At 38.0% G+C, this 15385-nt stretch overlaps 1 pseudogene; it reads right to left on the bottom strand.

Annotated features, from left to right (window-relative positions):
- Positions 1-6196: 6196 nt before the first annotated feature.
- On the bottom strand, positions 6197-13701 carry LOC149255745 (homeobox-leucine zipper protein ANTHOCYANINLESS 2 pseudogene; annotated as a pseudogene).
- Positions 13702-15385: the final 1684 nt, after the last annotated feature.

The raw sequence follows: 15385 nt of genomic DNA, 5'->3' as shown, positions 1-15385 counted from the left end.
TGGACAATGTTAGGACAATCATAGGAAAGGTAATCAAGAAAGGTAAGGTCAATGGATTTGAGGCTCATATGCCTTGGCTATGTTGGGAATGATTTTCCTCAATGTTGTGCATGGTGTGCACAGATAAAGGGAGTTCTCTTAACCTTGACCCTATGAAATCTAGTAATTATGTTATGATCACAATTATGCTGATGTTTATATATGTATACAGGTATGCATATATGTATGTACGTATCTAACAAGGTCATCAGGTATCATGATTGTTTTATGTTGATGTTTATATGTATACATGTATGTATGCATGTCATTTTTTGACAGGGTCACCAAGGATCATTCGTGTGGAGGAATGCTTGCTTATGTAGGTGAATGGCATGAAGATATTCCTGGTTCATGAGGAATCAAGTGGGAAGAGTAGCCTGACATAACTTTGAGGTCAGTATCATGTGGATATAAATTGATATTATGTGATTATACTATGTCTATTTTTATGTTATGGACAGGCTAGTGCTAAGGGATACATCAACGAAATGAAAACAACGTGATGCACAACATGATAGGATAAGCATGGATGGAAGAGAGACACTAGAAGCAAAGTTGCTTGGTAGAGATAGCGTGGTTTTGAATGTGTGGTACTACTGTTGTGCATATATTGTATATGTTGTACATGTTTCATCTGTGATGTTGTGCACATGTGGTGTTGTGTATATATATAGTGTGTGTACATTTTGTTATGCAATGTTATGTACAGGGTGGTACATATAGTGTTGTGTGAGTATTGCATATGCAATGTTAGGCATATATGGTGTTATGTACATGTTGGATATGCAGCGTTGTGTGCGTGTGATGTTGTGCGCATGTTGGATATGTAGTGATGTGTACATATGATGCTATGTACATGTTAGATATGCAATGTTATGTACATGTGGTGTTGTGTGCATGTCGTACATGTGGTGCTATGTACATATGGTGTTGTGTGCATGATTGTACAAGTGTTGTTGTGAGCATGTGGTGTTGTGTACATGTTGTACATATGGTGTTGTGTGCAGGTGGTGTTGTGTACATGTTGTGCATATGTTACTGTGTACATGTGGTGTCGTGTACATGTCATGCATGTGATGTTGCGTACGTCTAGTGTTACATACATGTTGGTCATGAGCATTGCCAGATGGAATCAGATGCACATTGGGAGTGCGCACTGGAAAAATGAGCTGGTAATTGTTCACTAAGAGGAAAAGTGGTGTAGGATTGTAGCGTTGTACATTGGATGTAGTTTGACTATAGCAGTGGATTCTGGACTTGCTGGGAAGGAGGTGAATCCTGGTATTACTTTAAGGGTGGAGGTGTGAGCCTCTGGATTCCCTTGTTGATTGATACGGGCATCATATCCTTTTATTTGCTGGTCTAGCAAATGTGCATATGTGTATATGTGGTTATTGTAAATAATGTAATGAGTTGTGTTATAAAGCTCCAGTACACAGTAAGTTTTCATGTTGTCATGATGTTTTTCTTTTGAGCAGGTCATTCATTGTAAATACTACAACGAGCTAAGTTATAAATCTCCATGGACAGTAAGTTTGCTTTTCAGTGATTTTGTTGAGGTCTTGGTGTGGTTTAACACCGAGGATGGTGTTCCCCAGGGGGGGGGGGTTGTAACAACCCTAGTGAAAATTCCAAGTAATAAAAGTTAATAAATGCAAAAATAAGACCACAGGTAAGGGACACATATTCCAAGCTGTATATTAAGAAAAGATAGCCTAGTGGGCATCACTGGATGTGTTTATGGCTAAAGGAAATTTGAAAAGGCATTAAATAGGCAAAAAGGCATTTTTGGCTCATTTATTTATGAAAATAAAGGAAACTAGGAGAAAATTAAGGTGAAAGGTCACAGGTTGCATGTGAGGAGGAAATGAAGGAAAATAATGGAAATTGAAGAAAATAGAGGCTTGATTGATAAAAAGGCTTATGAGGGTCAGTGTAGGCTTGGTTAGTGTAGTCTTGGTTAGTGTAAGCTTTTGGTCAATTCAGTTTTGGAGCTCTCCCATTATTCTCTCTCTCACTCTTGGACACAAAATTTTCTTTGAGCACTCTAGCTTTGGAGCAAGGAAGGAAAAGAAGGAAAAGGGAAAGCAAGGAAAGCAAGGATCAAGAAAGGAAGAGTAGGATCAAGCAACTTCAACAGGAATACTTGCAGGTAACATAATGCATGTGTGATTTCCTAGCTGGTTTTGACATGCATGACTTTACCTGTTGGTGTATGGTTCTCTTGTTGTCGGTGGCATGGTTTTTCTAGGTTATGATAGTGGTTTTGAACCTAGCCTTTCCTTTTTCTAGGTGTCATGGTGTGTTGGGATGTTGATCTCAGTTTTGAGCTTTGGAATTTTCAGATGGATTTTAGAATCCAGGGTAGAGGGGGTCTCAACGTTCATTCCAAAAGGCCTAGGAATCCCTTGACCAGTTTTGGAGGGATATATGGTAAAGCCTGAGGGAGGTGTCTTGGTTTAGGGCTTAGTGATCTAGGATTGGATTGCAGTAAAGCCTAAGAGAAAATGAGATGGAAAATTCCTCAAGGATAGTGATGGATTCTGGATGGCGTTACAAGTTCAGTTTGGTTTTGTGATCAGAGCACCAGTTTTGCTGTGATCAAGGTTTGGTGAGGGTGGATGTAGTTTAGCCTCTGGATTCCATTGGTTGTTTTTGGATTGGTTTATCCAGGAGATCCCAAATTTACATTGGAATATGGCATGGGAGTGACTAGATGAAATAAATATTTGGTTCAGCCATGTGGACGATCGAGTGGTACGTGGAAGTCTCAAACCTGGTCAGATTTTCCTATGTTTAATAAATGCAAAGTTCTCTTGCTTTTGTACTTGTTTATATGTGGATTTAATGGTTGTTATTTCAATTTTATTTCCATGGTTTTATGTTGGCTATAAGAATGGTTAATTAACTGGTTCATGTCATGGTTATTTCATGTATTTACTTGTAATTGTTAAAATGATGGATGTAATACCTAATTGATGTCATAAAAATTCAAGGGAGAAGGTGGTGACTCTCCTTGTCATGTCTCATAATAGTTTTCAATCATTCATTCTCTATCTTGTATCCTAGGCCTGTAGATTGCATTGATGTCAAGTGTTTGATAGAATGTTAGTCCCAGATGGGGATGATCAGGACTAGTCTTGGAGTTTGTTTTTGGTTTATTAGTCTTGTCATCATGTGTTTGATGGATTCCAGAAGTTACAACAAGTTCTAGGCAGTGGTCGAAATTATGGGCTTAAAAGGTGCCTTAAATCCCGCGAATTCTGGCACAAGTATGCTAGAAAAAGTCTTTGGACGCAGGCATGCAGGCTTGTGGGAGTATCCATATCCTTTTGTACACTGGCATGCCCATATCATGGGAGCATCCAAGGTTCAAGTAGTCTAAAAACTAAGTGGGACCCAGGGGCATGATACCTTTGTTATTGGGATGGCTCTTGGGAGTGTTGTTGTTGTTGATGTGGAAGGTATGTTTGATGGGTTTCTGTCGATTCCACTTGCTAAAGGATACCTAGGAGGTTGAATCATATCATAGTAGCCTCTCGTCACATGTTTACCCCGGTTGGCCGATTACCTGGGTAGATATGGGAGGAGGGCATTACATTTGTAGCAGAAGATCATGTACAATTGGGGAGAGTGATTATGAAGGAAGAGTTGATTGAGGTTTTATGTTCATAGGTCAAGGAAAAAAGTCTCAGTCCAAACCTTTTGGCAGTGGTAGAGGAGTCTAAGTATTAATGCTACATTTATGGATCCATTAATACTACGTTTATTGCACTAATTCTAAAGAAGTCAATGCCATCTTCTTTTGCAGATTATAGACTCATTTCTCTTTCTAATTATGTATACAAAGTGATTTCTAGACTAATTTCTAATAGACTAAAAAATATTATGTCAAAGAACATATCATCAGAATAGTTTGGCTTCCTAGATTAGAGACAAATTCACGGTTGCAATTACTCATGGATGTCTTCATTCCATAAAGGTTCGAAAGCTAAAGCCATGCTTGATGAAGATCAATTTGGTAAAATATTATGATAGTGTTGATTGGGAATTCTTGTGTTTGATCCTCCACAAGATTGGGCTTCGGTATTAGAATATTGAATGGATTATGGCATGTGTTATTTCTGCAAATTTTTTCATCTTCATTAATGGTCTCCCATTGTTTATTTTTAAGGCGTGAAGGGGTCTCCAACAAGGTTATGGATTGTCGCCACTCCTTTTCTTGCTTGTTATAGATGGCTTGAGTAGGAATATTGATGATGTAAGATCCAAGGGCTTGATAAAGGGAGTTTGGTTGACAAGGCACACCAACATCACTCATTTGATGTTCATGGATGATTTAATATTTGATGGATAGGTCATGTTAATGAATGCAATCACTTTCATATGATCCTTACATCCTCTTGGGATGCTTTACGTATCTTTATGAACAAGGAAAAATCAAAATTGATTGTGGGTTCTAGGGATGAGACAGTGATCAAGGATATATGTCGCATCTTTGAGATAAACTTGATTCACATAAATGAGGGTTTTAGTTACCTTGGATTCAAATTAAAACAAAAAATTATGGCATTCAGGATTGGGATTGGTTGATTAGTAAGTTCAACAAGAAGTTGGTTGTGTGGATGAACAAATGGCTATCACTTGGTGGGAGATTGATATTGATCAACTTTGTTCTTCAAACTATTTCACTATACTAGATGCATTTATTTATGCTTCCTATGGAGATCATACATAAAATAGATGCAATCATTGCCAAATTTCTATGGGCTGGTCACAGTCAGATGAGGACACTTCACCTAGTTCATATGTCATAAATAGCTCATACGATGGAGGAGGTTGGGGCATTTTGGATACAAAAATTTTAACAGGGATTTTGTAATAATCCCAATTACATTTCCCTACTTATTGTAAATTAAATAAACTAAACATGGGTTGATTCAAGGGACACTAATTCCAGGGTTGTGGAGGATATGTTGTTTGGGATAGATGGTAGATAAGGAGTTAGGAACTATGTGGCATTTAGTTCATTGGAAAGAAAGAGATTACAAGGCTAACAAAAGAAATGGAAACAAGGAACTCGATGGATCAATCTTATTGGCTTACAATATTTGGGATAGATTATACACTAACTACTAGGAGGTTGAGTTTGAACAATGGATAGTTTACTAAGTGGAGGGGTTGAGTTATGTGAGGAAGTAGGATGTTCTTCCAGAGGTTGAGTTGGAATTACTGAGAGATTCAAGTGAAGGTTGATTCATGTACCCACTTGGAGACAGCGCAGAGGAGCTATGGTTGTTAGGAAACATTTATGGGATTTCTAGTCCAACTGGAAGCATCATTTCACCACTAGAGTGGTCCTCTCCATCCATGGAATATGGCTCGGGGGTGACCGTCGCATAAGAAAACTGGTTGTAGTCGTCTATGGTTGGTTCGAGAACCATCGTCCCTAATTCAGTGGTTATTTTCGTTGAGATAAGTGTTCCTCTCACATTAGTTGATCCGAATGGAAATCTTCCCATGGTAATGATCTGAATGGAAATCTGCCCATGGTATTTTCCCGCCCATGGTAATGTAACTAAACAATGTTATAAATAACGAGCCTCTTTTTGGAAGAGGACAGATCATCCAGCACAATGTAGTTGCAATAATCATTTGTTGATCTAATAAAAGTTAGTTACTGATTTATTTTCTGGTTTGGGTTTACTTTCGTTCTTTTCCTGGTGCAGCAATTACTCAGATCTTGGGGCCCCCACAAGATCTGGATCAATAGTATCAGAGTAGGAGTTTCCTAACCTAATTCTTTTCCCCAGATCTAATTTGGTGCTGATGGTTTCTATTTAATGTAGACCTTGAATGAGTTCTTGATGAGTTCATGATATGCATATCTGGTTGTTTGATGTCAAGTTTTGGCTATAAATTTTGTGTGTGGGTACAAGACGTCAATGTTCTGCAGGAGCTTATTCAATTGGTTGGGTCATTGGTTGCGTAAAAGAAATATTTTAAAGTAGTATAAACCTACTTTCTACCAGAACTTTGGGCATTGTTAAATGTGATGATATCAACCTGCCTGATTCTATCATGTTCTGTCTAAGTCATTCATCATGGATGACACCAATTTTGTGACGAAATGCTAGCAGAAGAGGGTTATATGGTCCTATAGATTTTTATCCCATAAGAAACCGAGGATCAGAGTTATCCAGTTCTTTGAAATTTGCTTCAATCGTTTGACCTTTGACAGATCTATGTGACCAATGCCATTTCCAGTAGGGTTTAGTGCAAGGGGCCTGCATTCTGGTATGTCTGGAAGAATGGTAAAACTAGAGGGTAAGAGGGAAACATAAGTTGGATCACCACCACTCATAACCACGTGCATGGTTGTCCACTGGAGCATAAAATACAAGAGACCTCGATGAATCTATGTAAGTCTCTTGCAAGATCAACATGTTTCTACTTTGATTAGAATTCATGGCACTTGCTCTTAGAAGAGAAACGTAGTTGCCTGAATCCTATCCTTTCATAATGTGAGCCATTTCTTGCATTGGAACTCCATTTGACAGTATATCCCACTTGCTTCTAAGTCTCTCATCCCTTAAGAAATCAAATAATATTTGCAAATAAACGGGAAGCCACACTGATGTGGTTGCGCTCAGCACGATGCCAGGTGGCTCTCCAGGGTCATCAACACTCTTTCTTGTCATAACATGAATATTGTCATCAATGTTACCAGAGAGATTATTCCAGGTGTGTATAGTCGACGCACTCCCTCCGGCACAGAAATTATTCGGCATACATTGCGCAAGTCTCAACATGTTGCGACACCCATTTGGAGTTGGTATGGTTGTGGAATCTCTTGCTAGAATGTTTGTTGTTGCTATGAGAATAAAAAGACACTCACACTAACTTTGTAAAGTTTCCAGCCAGTGATGTGCTCCAAAGGCCATCTCGGAATTTAACAGAAAATAGTAAAGCCTGTGCGCTCCATGATCATCATACTTCGCATGCTCTACCCATGTCACCTTGGAATACCCATTGGGCATGTTCTGAATAAAAAAAACCAGAAGGAAACCTCCTGTTGGAAAGGCAGAGGAGATAAAACACAATTCACACATAAAACATGAGTGGTTTCTCTTCTATTGATCACACAAAATATGATGATTACAATGAACCCAGTGAAGGGTATTTAAACCTTTTCCAACTAGCTAACTACCTAAAATATCTTGACATGCAACTACATGCAATCACACACTCAAATTCATCTATCACTTAACTCGACTTGACTCAACACTCAAACACTCAATCATGCAATCACTCAGTTAACTGACTCTCTGTTTTTAGCTAACTCCTCGTGCAGGTAATTATCTTATTTTAACACTCCCCCTTAATTACGACTGCTAAACTAAAACATAACTCATGACAACTCAAACATGCTTGCTGGTCTATGTCTCAGCTAGGCTTACAACACCCAAGTTTCTTCTATGAAACTCAAACACATCTTGTGCTAATGACTTAGTAAATATATCATCCAATTGATCACTCGATTTACAAGGCTTCACGTGAACTTCTCCATTTCTCACAAGTTCTCTAATAAAGTGATATCTCGTATCAATATGCTTGCTCTTCTGATGAAACACACTATTCTTGGATAGTGCAATCGCTGAGGTATTGTCACAATATATTGTTGTTGATCCTTGTTTTTTTTGCTTGAGTCCATCAAGCACTCTTCTTAACCACACTGCTTGACATGTTGTTGATGTTGCTGCTACATATTCTACTTCTACTGACGAAAGTGTCACAATGGGTTGCTTCTTAGATGCCCATGAAATCACACCTGAACCAAGGTGGAACACAAAACCATAAGTGTTCTTCCTATCATCCAAACTGCCTACAAAATCACTATCTGTGTATCCAATCAAATCCTTCTTTTCTATGCTTGCATACATAATGCCACAATCTCTAGTTCCTGCTATATATCTCAGAATTCATTTTCCCGCACTCCAATGTGTGTCCTTTGGAGTCTCCATAAATATGGGAATCAAACTCGCTCCTTGCATGATATCCGGTCTTGTAGCTGTGAGATACATGAGGCTACCAACCAATTTTTTGAATAAATTTGGATTAACATTTGATCCTTCATCATCCTTGCTTAACTTTGTCCCTGTTGCAACTGGTGTAGGGACAGCTTTGCAGTTTTCCATCCTGAATCTTTTCAACAAATCTTTGGAATATTTATTTTGACAAATAAAAATTCCTTTTTCAGATTGCTCAACTTCTAAGCCAAGAAAATATTTCATGAGACCAAGATCTATCATCTCAAATTCTTTCATCATGGCTGTTTTAAATTCATCTATGTCAAAATCACCTGTAAAAATCATGTCATAAACATATAAGAAAACAATCAAAATCTGTCCATGCTTATTTACCTTTGTGTAAAAGGTAGGCTCAATGTTGCTTCTGCAAAATCCATTCTTGATCATGTAACTGTCAATTCTGCTATACCAAGCTCTAGGCGCTTGCTTCAGTCCATAGAGCGCTTTCTTCAACCTGTAAACTTTGTCTTCATTACTTTCAACTTCATATCCTAGAGGCTGCTGCACATAAAATTCTTCTTCTAAAATTCCATTCAAGAAGGCCGATTTCACATCCATCTGATATACTTTCTACTTGTTCTGAGCTGTTGTGGCTAGAACTGCTCTCACAGTATCCAATCTGGCTATCGGAGCAAACGTTTCTCCAAAGTCTATTCCCGGTTGTTGCGAGAATCCTTTTGCTACAAGTCTTGGTTTAAATCTATCAATTTCACCTTTCTCATTCAACTTTTTCTTGTACACCCACTTCACACCAATGAGATTTTTTTCCTTTGGCAAATCAACCAAATCCCATGTGTCATTCTTTTCAATAGCTTCAATTTCTTCATCCATGGCTTGCACCTAATTTTCATCTTTGATTGCTTCTTCAAACGAAGAAGGTTGGAATGACAACAATGCAAAAGTTGAACATCCAAATCATCATAAATATCTTTCAGACTTCTCATCTTTCTCTTACCATTGCTTGGTTCATCACTTGATTGATTGTTAGGAGAATATTCATCTATTTATCTGCTTGAAGATCCATGCTACTCTAAAAATCTTGGAGTCCTTGTTGGTGTGTTTCTGTTTGGTGTCTTCACCTGTGATTCTTTCTGCTCCTTTTCTGCTACATCATCTTCTTCCATTAGTGGCACTTGTGCATTAGTTGTTTTGTCTATAGTTCCATTCCATGACTCTTGTTCCTTGAACGCAACATCTCTGCTAATTATGGTCTTCTTTGTGACAGGTTTATACAATTTGTAAGCTTTTTATTACTCACTATAAACAATGAATATGCATTTATCACTTTTATCATCCAATTTTCCTCTTCGTTCCTTAGGCACATGTGCATAAGCTACACATCCAAATACTCTTAGATGAGATACACTGCAATACATACCTGACCATGATTGTTCTGGTACTCTCTTCGTCACACTCTTTGTAGGAGATCTATTGATCACATAAATAGCACATGAAACTGATTCTGCCCAATACTCATTAGACAAGTTTCTTCCTTTCAACATGCTTCTTGCCATGTTCATAATTGTCCTATTCTTTCTCTCTGCTACACCATTCTGCTGCGGTGTGTACCTGGTTGTAAATTGTCTTTTGATCCCATGTTGTTTGCAGTAATCATGGAATGCCTTTGAGTCATGTTCTCCACCATGATCTGACCTCAATACTTTGATCTGTCGATCACTTTGGTTCTCTGCTAAGGCTTTGAATTATTTGAATTTTGCAAAAGTTTCAGACTTCTGCTTCAAAAAGTAAACCCAAGTCTTTCTGTTGTAGTCATCAATGAAAGTGAGGAAGTAGAAACTCCTAGCAATCGACTATGTCCTCATAGGTCCACACAAGTCTGTATGCACTAGCTCAAGAGGTTACTTTGCTCTGTATGCAAGTCCCTTTGGAAAAATTTCACGGTGTTGTTTTCCCAAGATGCAACACTCACAAGTACTAGCAGGTTCTTTGATGGGAGGCAATCCTCTGACCATCTGTTTCTTCTGCAACAATCTTAAACCAGAAAAGTGCAAGTGTCCAAATCGAAAGTTCCATAACCAATAATCATCAGAAAATGCAACTGTAAAAGAACTCACTTGACCACTATAATTCAAAATTAGAGGAAAGAGTTTGTTCCTCGTCATCTGCACCTTTGCTATCAGTTGCTTGCTTGGGGGCTTGTCATATATAACAACTTCTTGACCTTGAAAGATAACTCTGTATCCTTTCTGTGTCAATTGACCAACACTTAACAAATTATGTTTGATACTAGGAACATAATATACCTCTGAGATTGTCTTTGGCTCCCCCTGCTTGGTCAGAATGTTGACCACTCCTTTGCCATCTACTTCCACAATCTTGTCAGTCCCCAACTTTACCTCTGTTTTCACAGATTGATCGAAATTTGCAACCAAATCCTCGTTGCCTGTCACGTGGTTACTTTAACCACTGTCTAACAACCACACACTAGTATAAGGTTCATGCATGGTATGGCAAGCTTGGAACATGGAGTTAGTGCTCTCTGTAGTGACATTAGCTCTTTGGTTCCCTTGATCAGCTATTTTCTTCCTATAATCAAGAGCATAATGACCAAATTTATTGCAGTAATAACATCTCACCTTTGATTTGTCAACTCTTTGATTATTGTTGAAGCTTTTGTAGTTGCTTCTACTTGCATGTTCATGCTCTTCTCGGTCATCTCTCTGACCACCATATCTTCCGCTTCGTCCTCTTCCTCTTGTCCTACTTTTGCCGTGACCTCTATCTCTTGAAATAGAAACCTGACTTTTGAAAGCGATCTCTAAAGTGGAATCCTTATTTCTATCTATCCTTGCCTCATGCGATAGAAGTGATCCCATCAGCTCATCAACTGTCAATGATGCCAAATCCTTAGCTTCTTCTATGGTTGCTACCACAACATCAAATTTGGTAGACAAATATCAGAGGACCTTCTCAACCAATCTTTGATATTTTATATCTTCACTATAAATATTTAACTGATTTACAACAGTTATGGCCTGATTCATGAAAGAATCGATGTCCTTTGTCTCCTTCATCTACACACTTTCAAAATCTCTCCTAGTATTCTACAACTTAACAATATTGACTTTGGCCATACCTTTATAGTTTTTCACCAAAGTATCCCATGCTACTTTTGCTGAAGACATGGTCATAATCTTCTGGAACACTGCTAGGTCCACTCCATGTTGAATAAGTTGCATTACATACGCATTCTTCTTCTTGTCGTTCTTCCATTGTTCGCTTTCTGCATTACTGAGAGCTTGTTCTTCTTCTTCGTTCATAGGTTCTGAAAACCCAAACTTGTCACCATCTTGATGGCCCACACGTCATAATATTTTCTTGTAAACTGTAGGAACTGGGGCTGGAAATTTGAAAAAGCCATTTTTCTCCAAAAACTAATTCTCTTCAAAAAAAAACTTTAAAAAACTTCTCCTTTAATAAGATTTTCAAAGCTTCTTTTTTTTTAAATACCCCTTTTAAAAACTTTAAGTTTTCTATTTCAAAAAAAAAACTTAAATTTTTTTTTTCAAAAACCTTTGAAAAAAACCCTTGAAAAAACTTAAAACAACTTTTCACTGCAACTTTAAAAAAAAATTCTTTTATAGATCTTCATAAACCAATTAATAAAAGCCCTTTATCCATGCAATGAATCTCAAACTTAGTTTTCACATATACCCTACTATTTACTTTTCGAAAAGAGCAGGCTTATTTTGTTGTGTTGAGTTTTCTTGGAGTCTGTCGCAACTATCAAGGCCTTATCGATTCTCAAAGAACTGATGACAGTTGCGGATGGCGAGGCAGAACTTTTTTCCCGTGACTTCTCCTCACACACTTTGGCACTACAAGCTATGGCTGTAGGCTCTCTACCTCTTTGGCTCTGTTGTGGTTTTGTAAGGTGACTCAAAGACCACAACTCTATTGCTCACGACGATGGCTATGATGCCCAAAAACTTTTGATACTCTTCACACAGTGGGACTCTACAGACTACGGCTGCAGCGGATGCTCTTTCTTGATCAGAGTTTGCAATTTAGTTTGTTAAACCTCGATCTGATACCAATTTGTTGGAAAGGCAGAGGAGACAAAACACAATTCACACATAAAGCATGAGTGGCTGCTCTTCTATTGATCACACAAAATATGATAATTACAATGAACTCGGTGAAGGGTATTTAAACCTTTTCCAACTAGCTAACTACCTAAAATATCTTGACATGCAACTACATGCAATCACACACTCAAATTTGTCTATCACTTAACTCGACTTGACTCAACACTCAAACACTCATTCATGCAATCACTCAGTTAACTGACTCTCTATTTTTAGCTAACTCCTCATGCAGGAGTAATTATCTTATTTTAACACCTCCTTCATTTCATAAATCCTATAGGTGAATTATCTCGAAGGCCATCAACAGATACATCCACCACTGCCCATACGCCCTCAACATGTTGTTTGCAGAATCAAAGAAAGTAAACTTCTCAAGCAGGAACCAACGGTGAAAGCACTTGCAATTCTGCATACATCAGTTGCAATGCACTATTCCTTTACCTGCTTATTCCGCTCGATATTACATCGACTATGGCTACCATGGATATCATGCAGGGGAACACTTCCTTCCAGTGATCCATATCCATGAGTGTTTCAACAAGATTCAAGTTGTTTGTGATCACCATGCCAGTTTCTCTAGTAGCCTTAGTGGCAAGGCCTATACGTTTTGGCGTAATGATGGAAGGGAATTGGCACATGTATTCTTCATTGTTGAGAGTTTCTTTACCAGCATCCAGGTTCATAATCCAAATGGTTTCATCTGCTTGAGCCATCTTGAACAACTCTTCCATGGATGCCAAAGAAAGTTCAACCAACATCTACCTCTCAATACCTATTATGTTTCATGTTCGAGCACCAACAGGTTCGTGCATCAAGTCTGCACTAGCTAAGGGCAACGAAGTGGGCATGCTACCGAATCCAAGGTCTAGGGATGATTTGGGCATGAATGGAACAGATGGAATTAAAGGAATGGGTCTGCCAGATAACTTCCCTTCTAGTGCACACAGTCGATCCAACTCTTCTTTTAAGTGGGCATTCTCAATGCGAAGTTTCTGCTTTTCAAAGGAAATCACACCAAGAATAACAGGATATGGGCACTCCTTGAAAAGCGCTTCCAATTCTTGAATATGCTGAAGACTGTGTCTGTGATATCATTTCTTGCGAGGGGGATTGTCTGCTGCATCTTGGTCATCTCCAGATCCACCATCCATATCGTCACTGTCGGATCTACTCTCATACTCCTCGTCTTTGCTTTTTCCTTGCTCACACTCACCAACACTTGCTCCAACCTTGCCTTGCCCTTCGATTCCACTCGTCAAGGCTAGTGAGAGGCCCAGAGAAGTGTAAATATTTTTAGTTGGTCTACCCAAAGGCATGACACCAAGAGAAACCAAATGATATTGAGCTATTGCACCAAAAGCCATGTTGTGATCAGAAGCAGATATCAGCTTTCCAATGGAACCTTTTTCTAGAAAGCCCTCAAAAATCATTATTCCTGAAGTCCATTTTCCAACGAAGTCCATTTTCTTAGCCACACACTCTCCACCTCACAGTTGGCCCACCATCATTACAGGTTATCTCTATCATCAGCTCTTCGTTCATTATGGTTATGGGTCAACCACACAAAACCCTTTTCCAACGAATTCCATTTTCTCGGCCACACACTTTCCACCTCACAGTTGGCCCACCAACATTATAGGGTATCTCTATCCTCGGCTCTACATTCATCATGGTTATGGGTCAACCATGCAAAACCCTTTCCAGTGAAATCCATTTTCTTATCCACACACTGTCAATCTCATAGTTGGCTCAAAAGCATTACAGGGTGTCTCTATCATTAAATCTTCGTGCATCATGGTTACGGGTCATCCAAAAATCCTTGGTTATGGGTCAACCACCCAAAACCCTTAGATTCGACAACACTTGGTCATCCAAAACTCATCTTTGACAAAATCTTCTCCTGAGGGAACTTCATGCAATGGGGACCATTACTTCCTAAGGAGGAAGGAATGACCTGAATGGAAATCAGCCCATGGTATCCATGGTAATGATCCGAATGGAAATCTACCCATGGTATTTTCCCATACATGGTAATATAACTAAACAATGTTATAAATAACAAGCCTCTTTTTGTAAGAGGATAAATCATATAGCATAATGTAGTTGCAAAAATCATTTTTTGATCTAATAAAAGCTAGTTACTGAATTATTTTCTGGTTTGGGTTTACTTTCATTCTTTTCTTAGTGTGACAATTACTCAGATCTTGCCACCCCCCCAAGATTCTGATCATTAGCTTACTCGACTGTTCATACCTTTTTAGAGTAGGCTTGTTGATCAATGTTAATCAAAGGTCCCAAACATGTGTATCTTTATGCAATGAACTATGTGTATATAGAATGCAGACTATATTCTATGTTTATATTCTAATAAGTAATGAGTTGTGTATATATGGACTATCTGGACTGAAAGGTTTTCTGCACATTTTAGCCATGATGGGTGATCTGTCAAGTATAGAAAAACCAGTTAAGTTATTTGTGGAAGAGTGACCTGTGTTGTTGTGAGTATTTTTAATATCATGTGTTGAAGTAAGAATGGTGTGTGGATCTATCCATATTAAGATAGAGTTAAAGATAAAAAAAATGAATCTCAACTCCTTAGAGCTTTGTAAGGTGGGCTACTCACAACCTGTGATTGCATACGTGCTAAGAATCATGGAAAATACTAGAGGCTATGCTCATTTATTGGTTTCCCTGTCTTCATCTTTGGATATATTCATTATCTATAGAGATGGAACTGGTTTAATTGATATATATATATATATATATATATATATATATATATATATATATATATATATATATATATATATATATATATATATATATATATATATATATATATATATTTCCTTACATCTTGAGGGATATATATATATATATATCCCTCAAGATGTAAGGAAATCCAACAAACCGAATCATTCATTCTTAATAGTGAACCCTAAGGATACCTATATCCTTTGATTCTTATTTCATTAATATTTGACCCATAATCATTGGCAATGAATGCTATGTTCACCTACATCCAAGTATTGGCAAAGCGTATTGGCCAAATACTTAAAACGATGCATCAATAACAATTTGTGGTTTCTAAATGTGAAATTTCTAGCTTCCTATTTGTGTTGGACTAGCACTAGTAGCCATCTTGAG

The sequence above is a fragment of the Pinus tabuliformis genome, chromosome 7 (genome assembly GCF_031772625.1).
Source record: "Pinus tabuliformis cultivar Carrire ecotype Pingquan chromosome 7, CPIR1, whole genome shotgun sequence".
In the NCBI taxonomy this organism is placed as follows: domain Eukaryota; kingdom Viridiplantae; phylum Streptophyta; class Pinopsida; order Pinales; family Pinaceae; genus Pinus; species Pinus tabuliformis.
The sequence above is the reverse complement of the archived record's forward strand: the minus strand, read 5'-3'. Positions and strand labels throughout refer to the sequence as shown.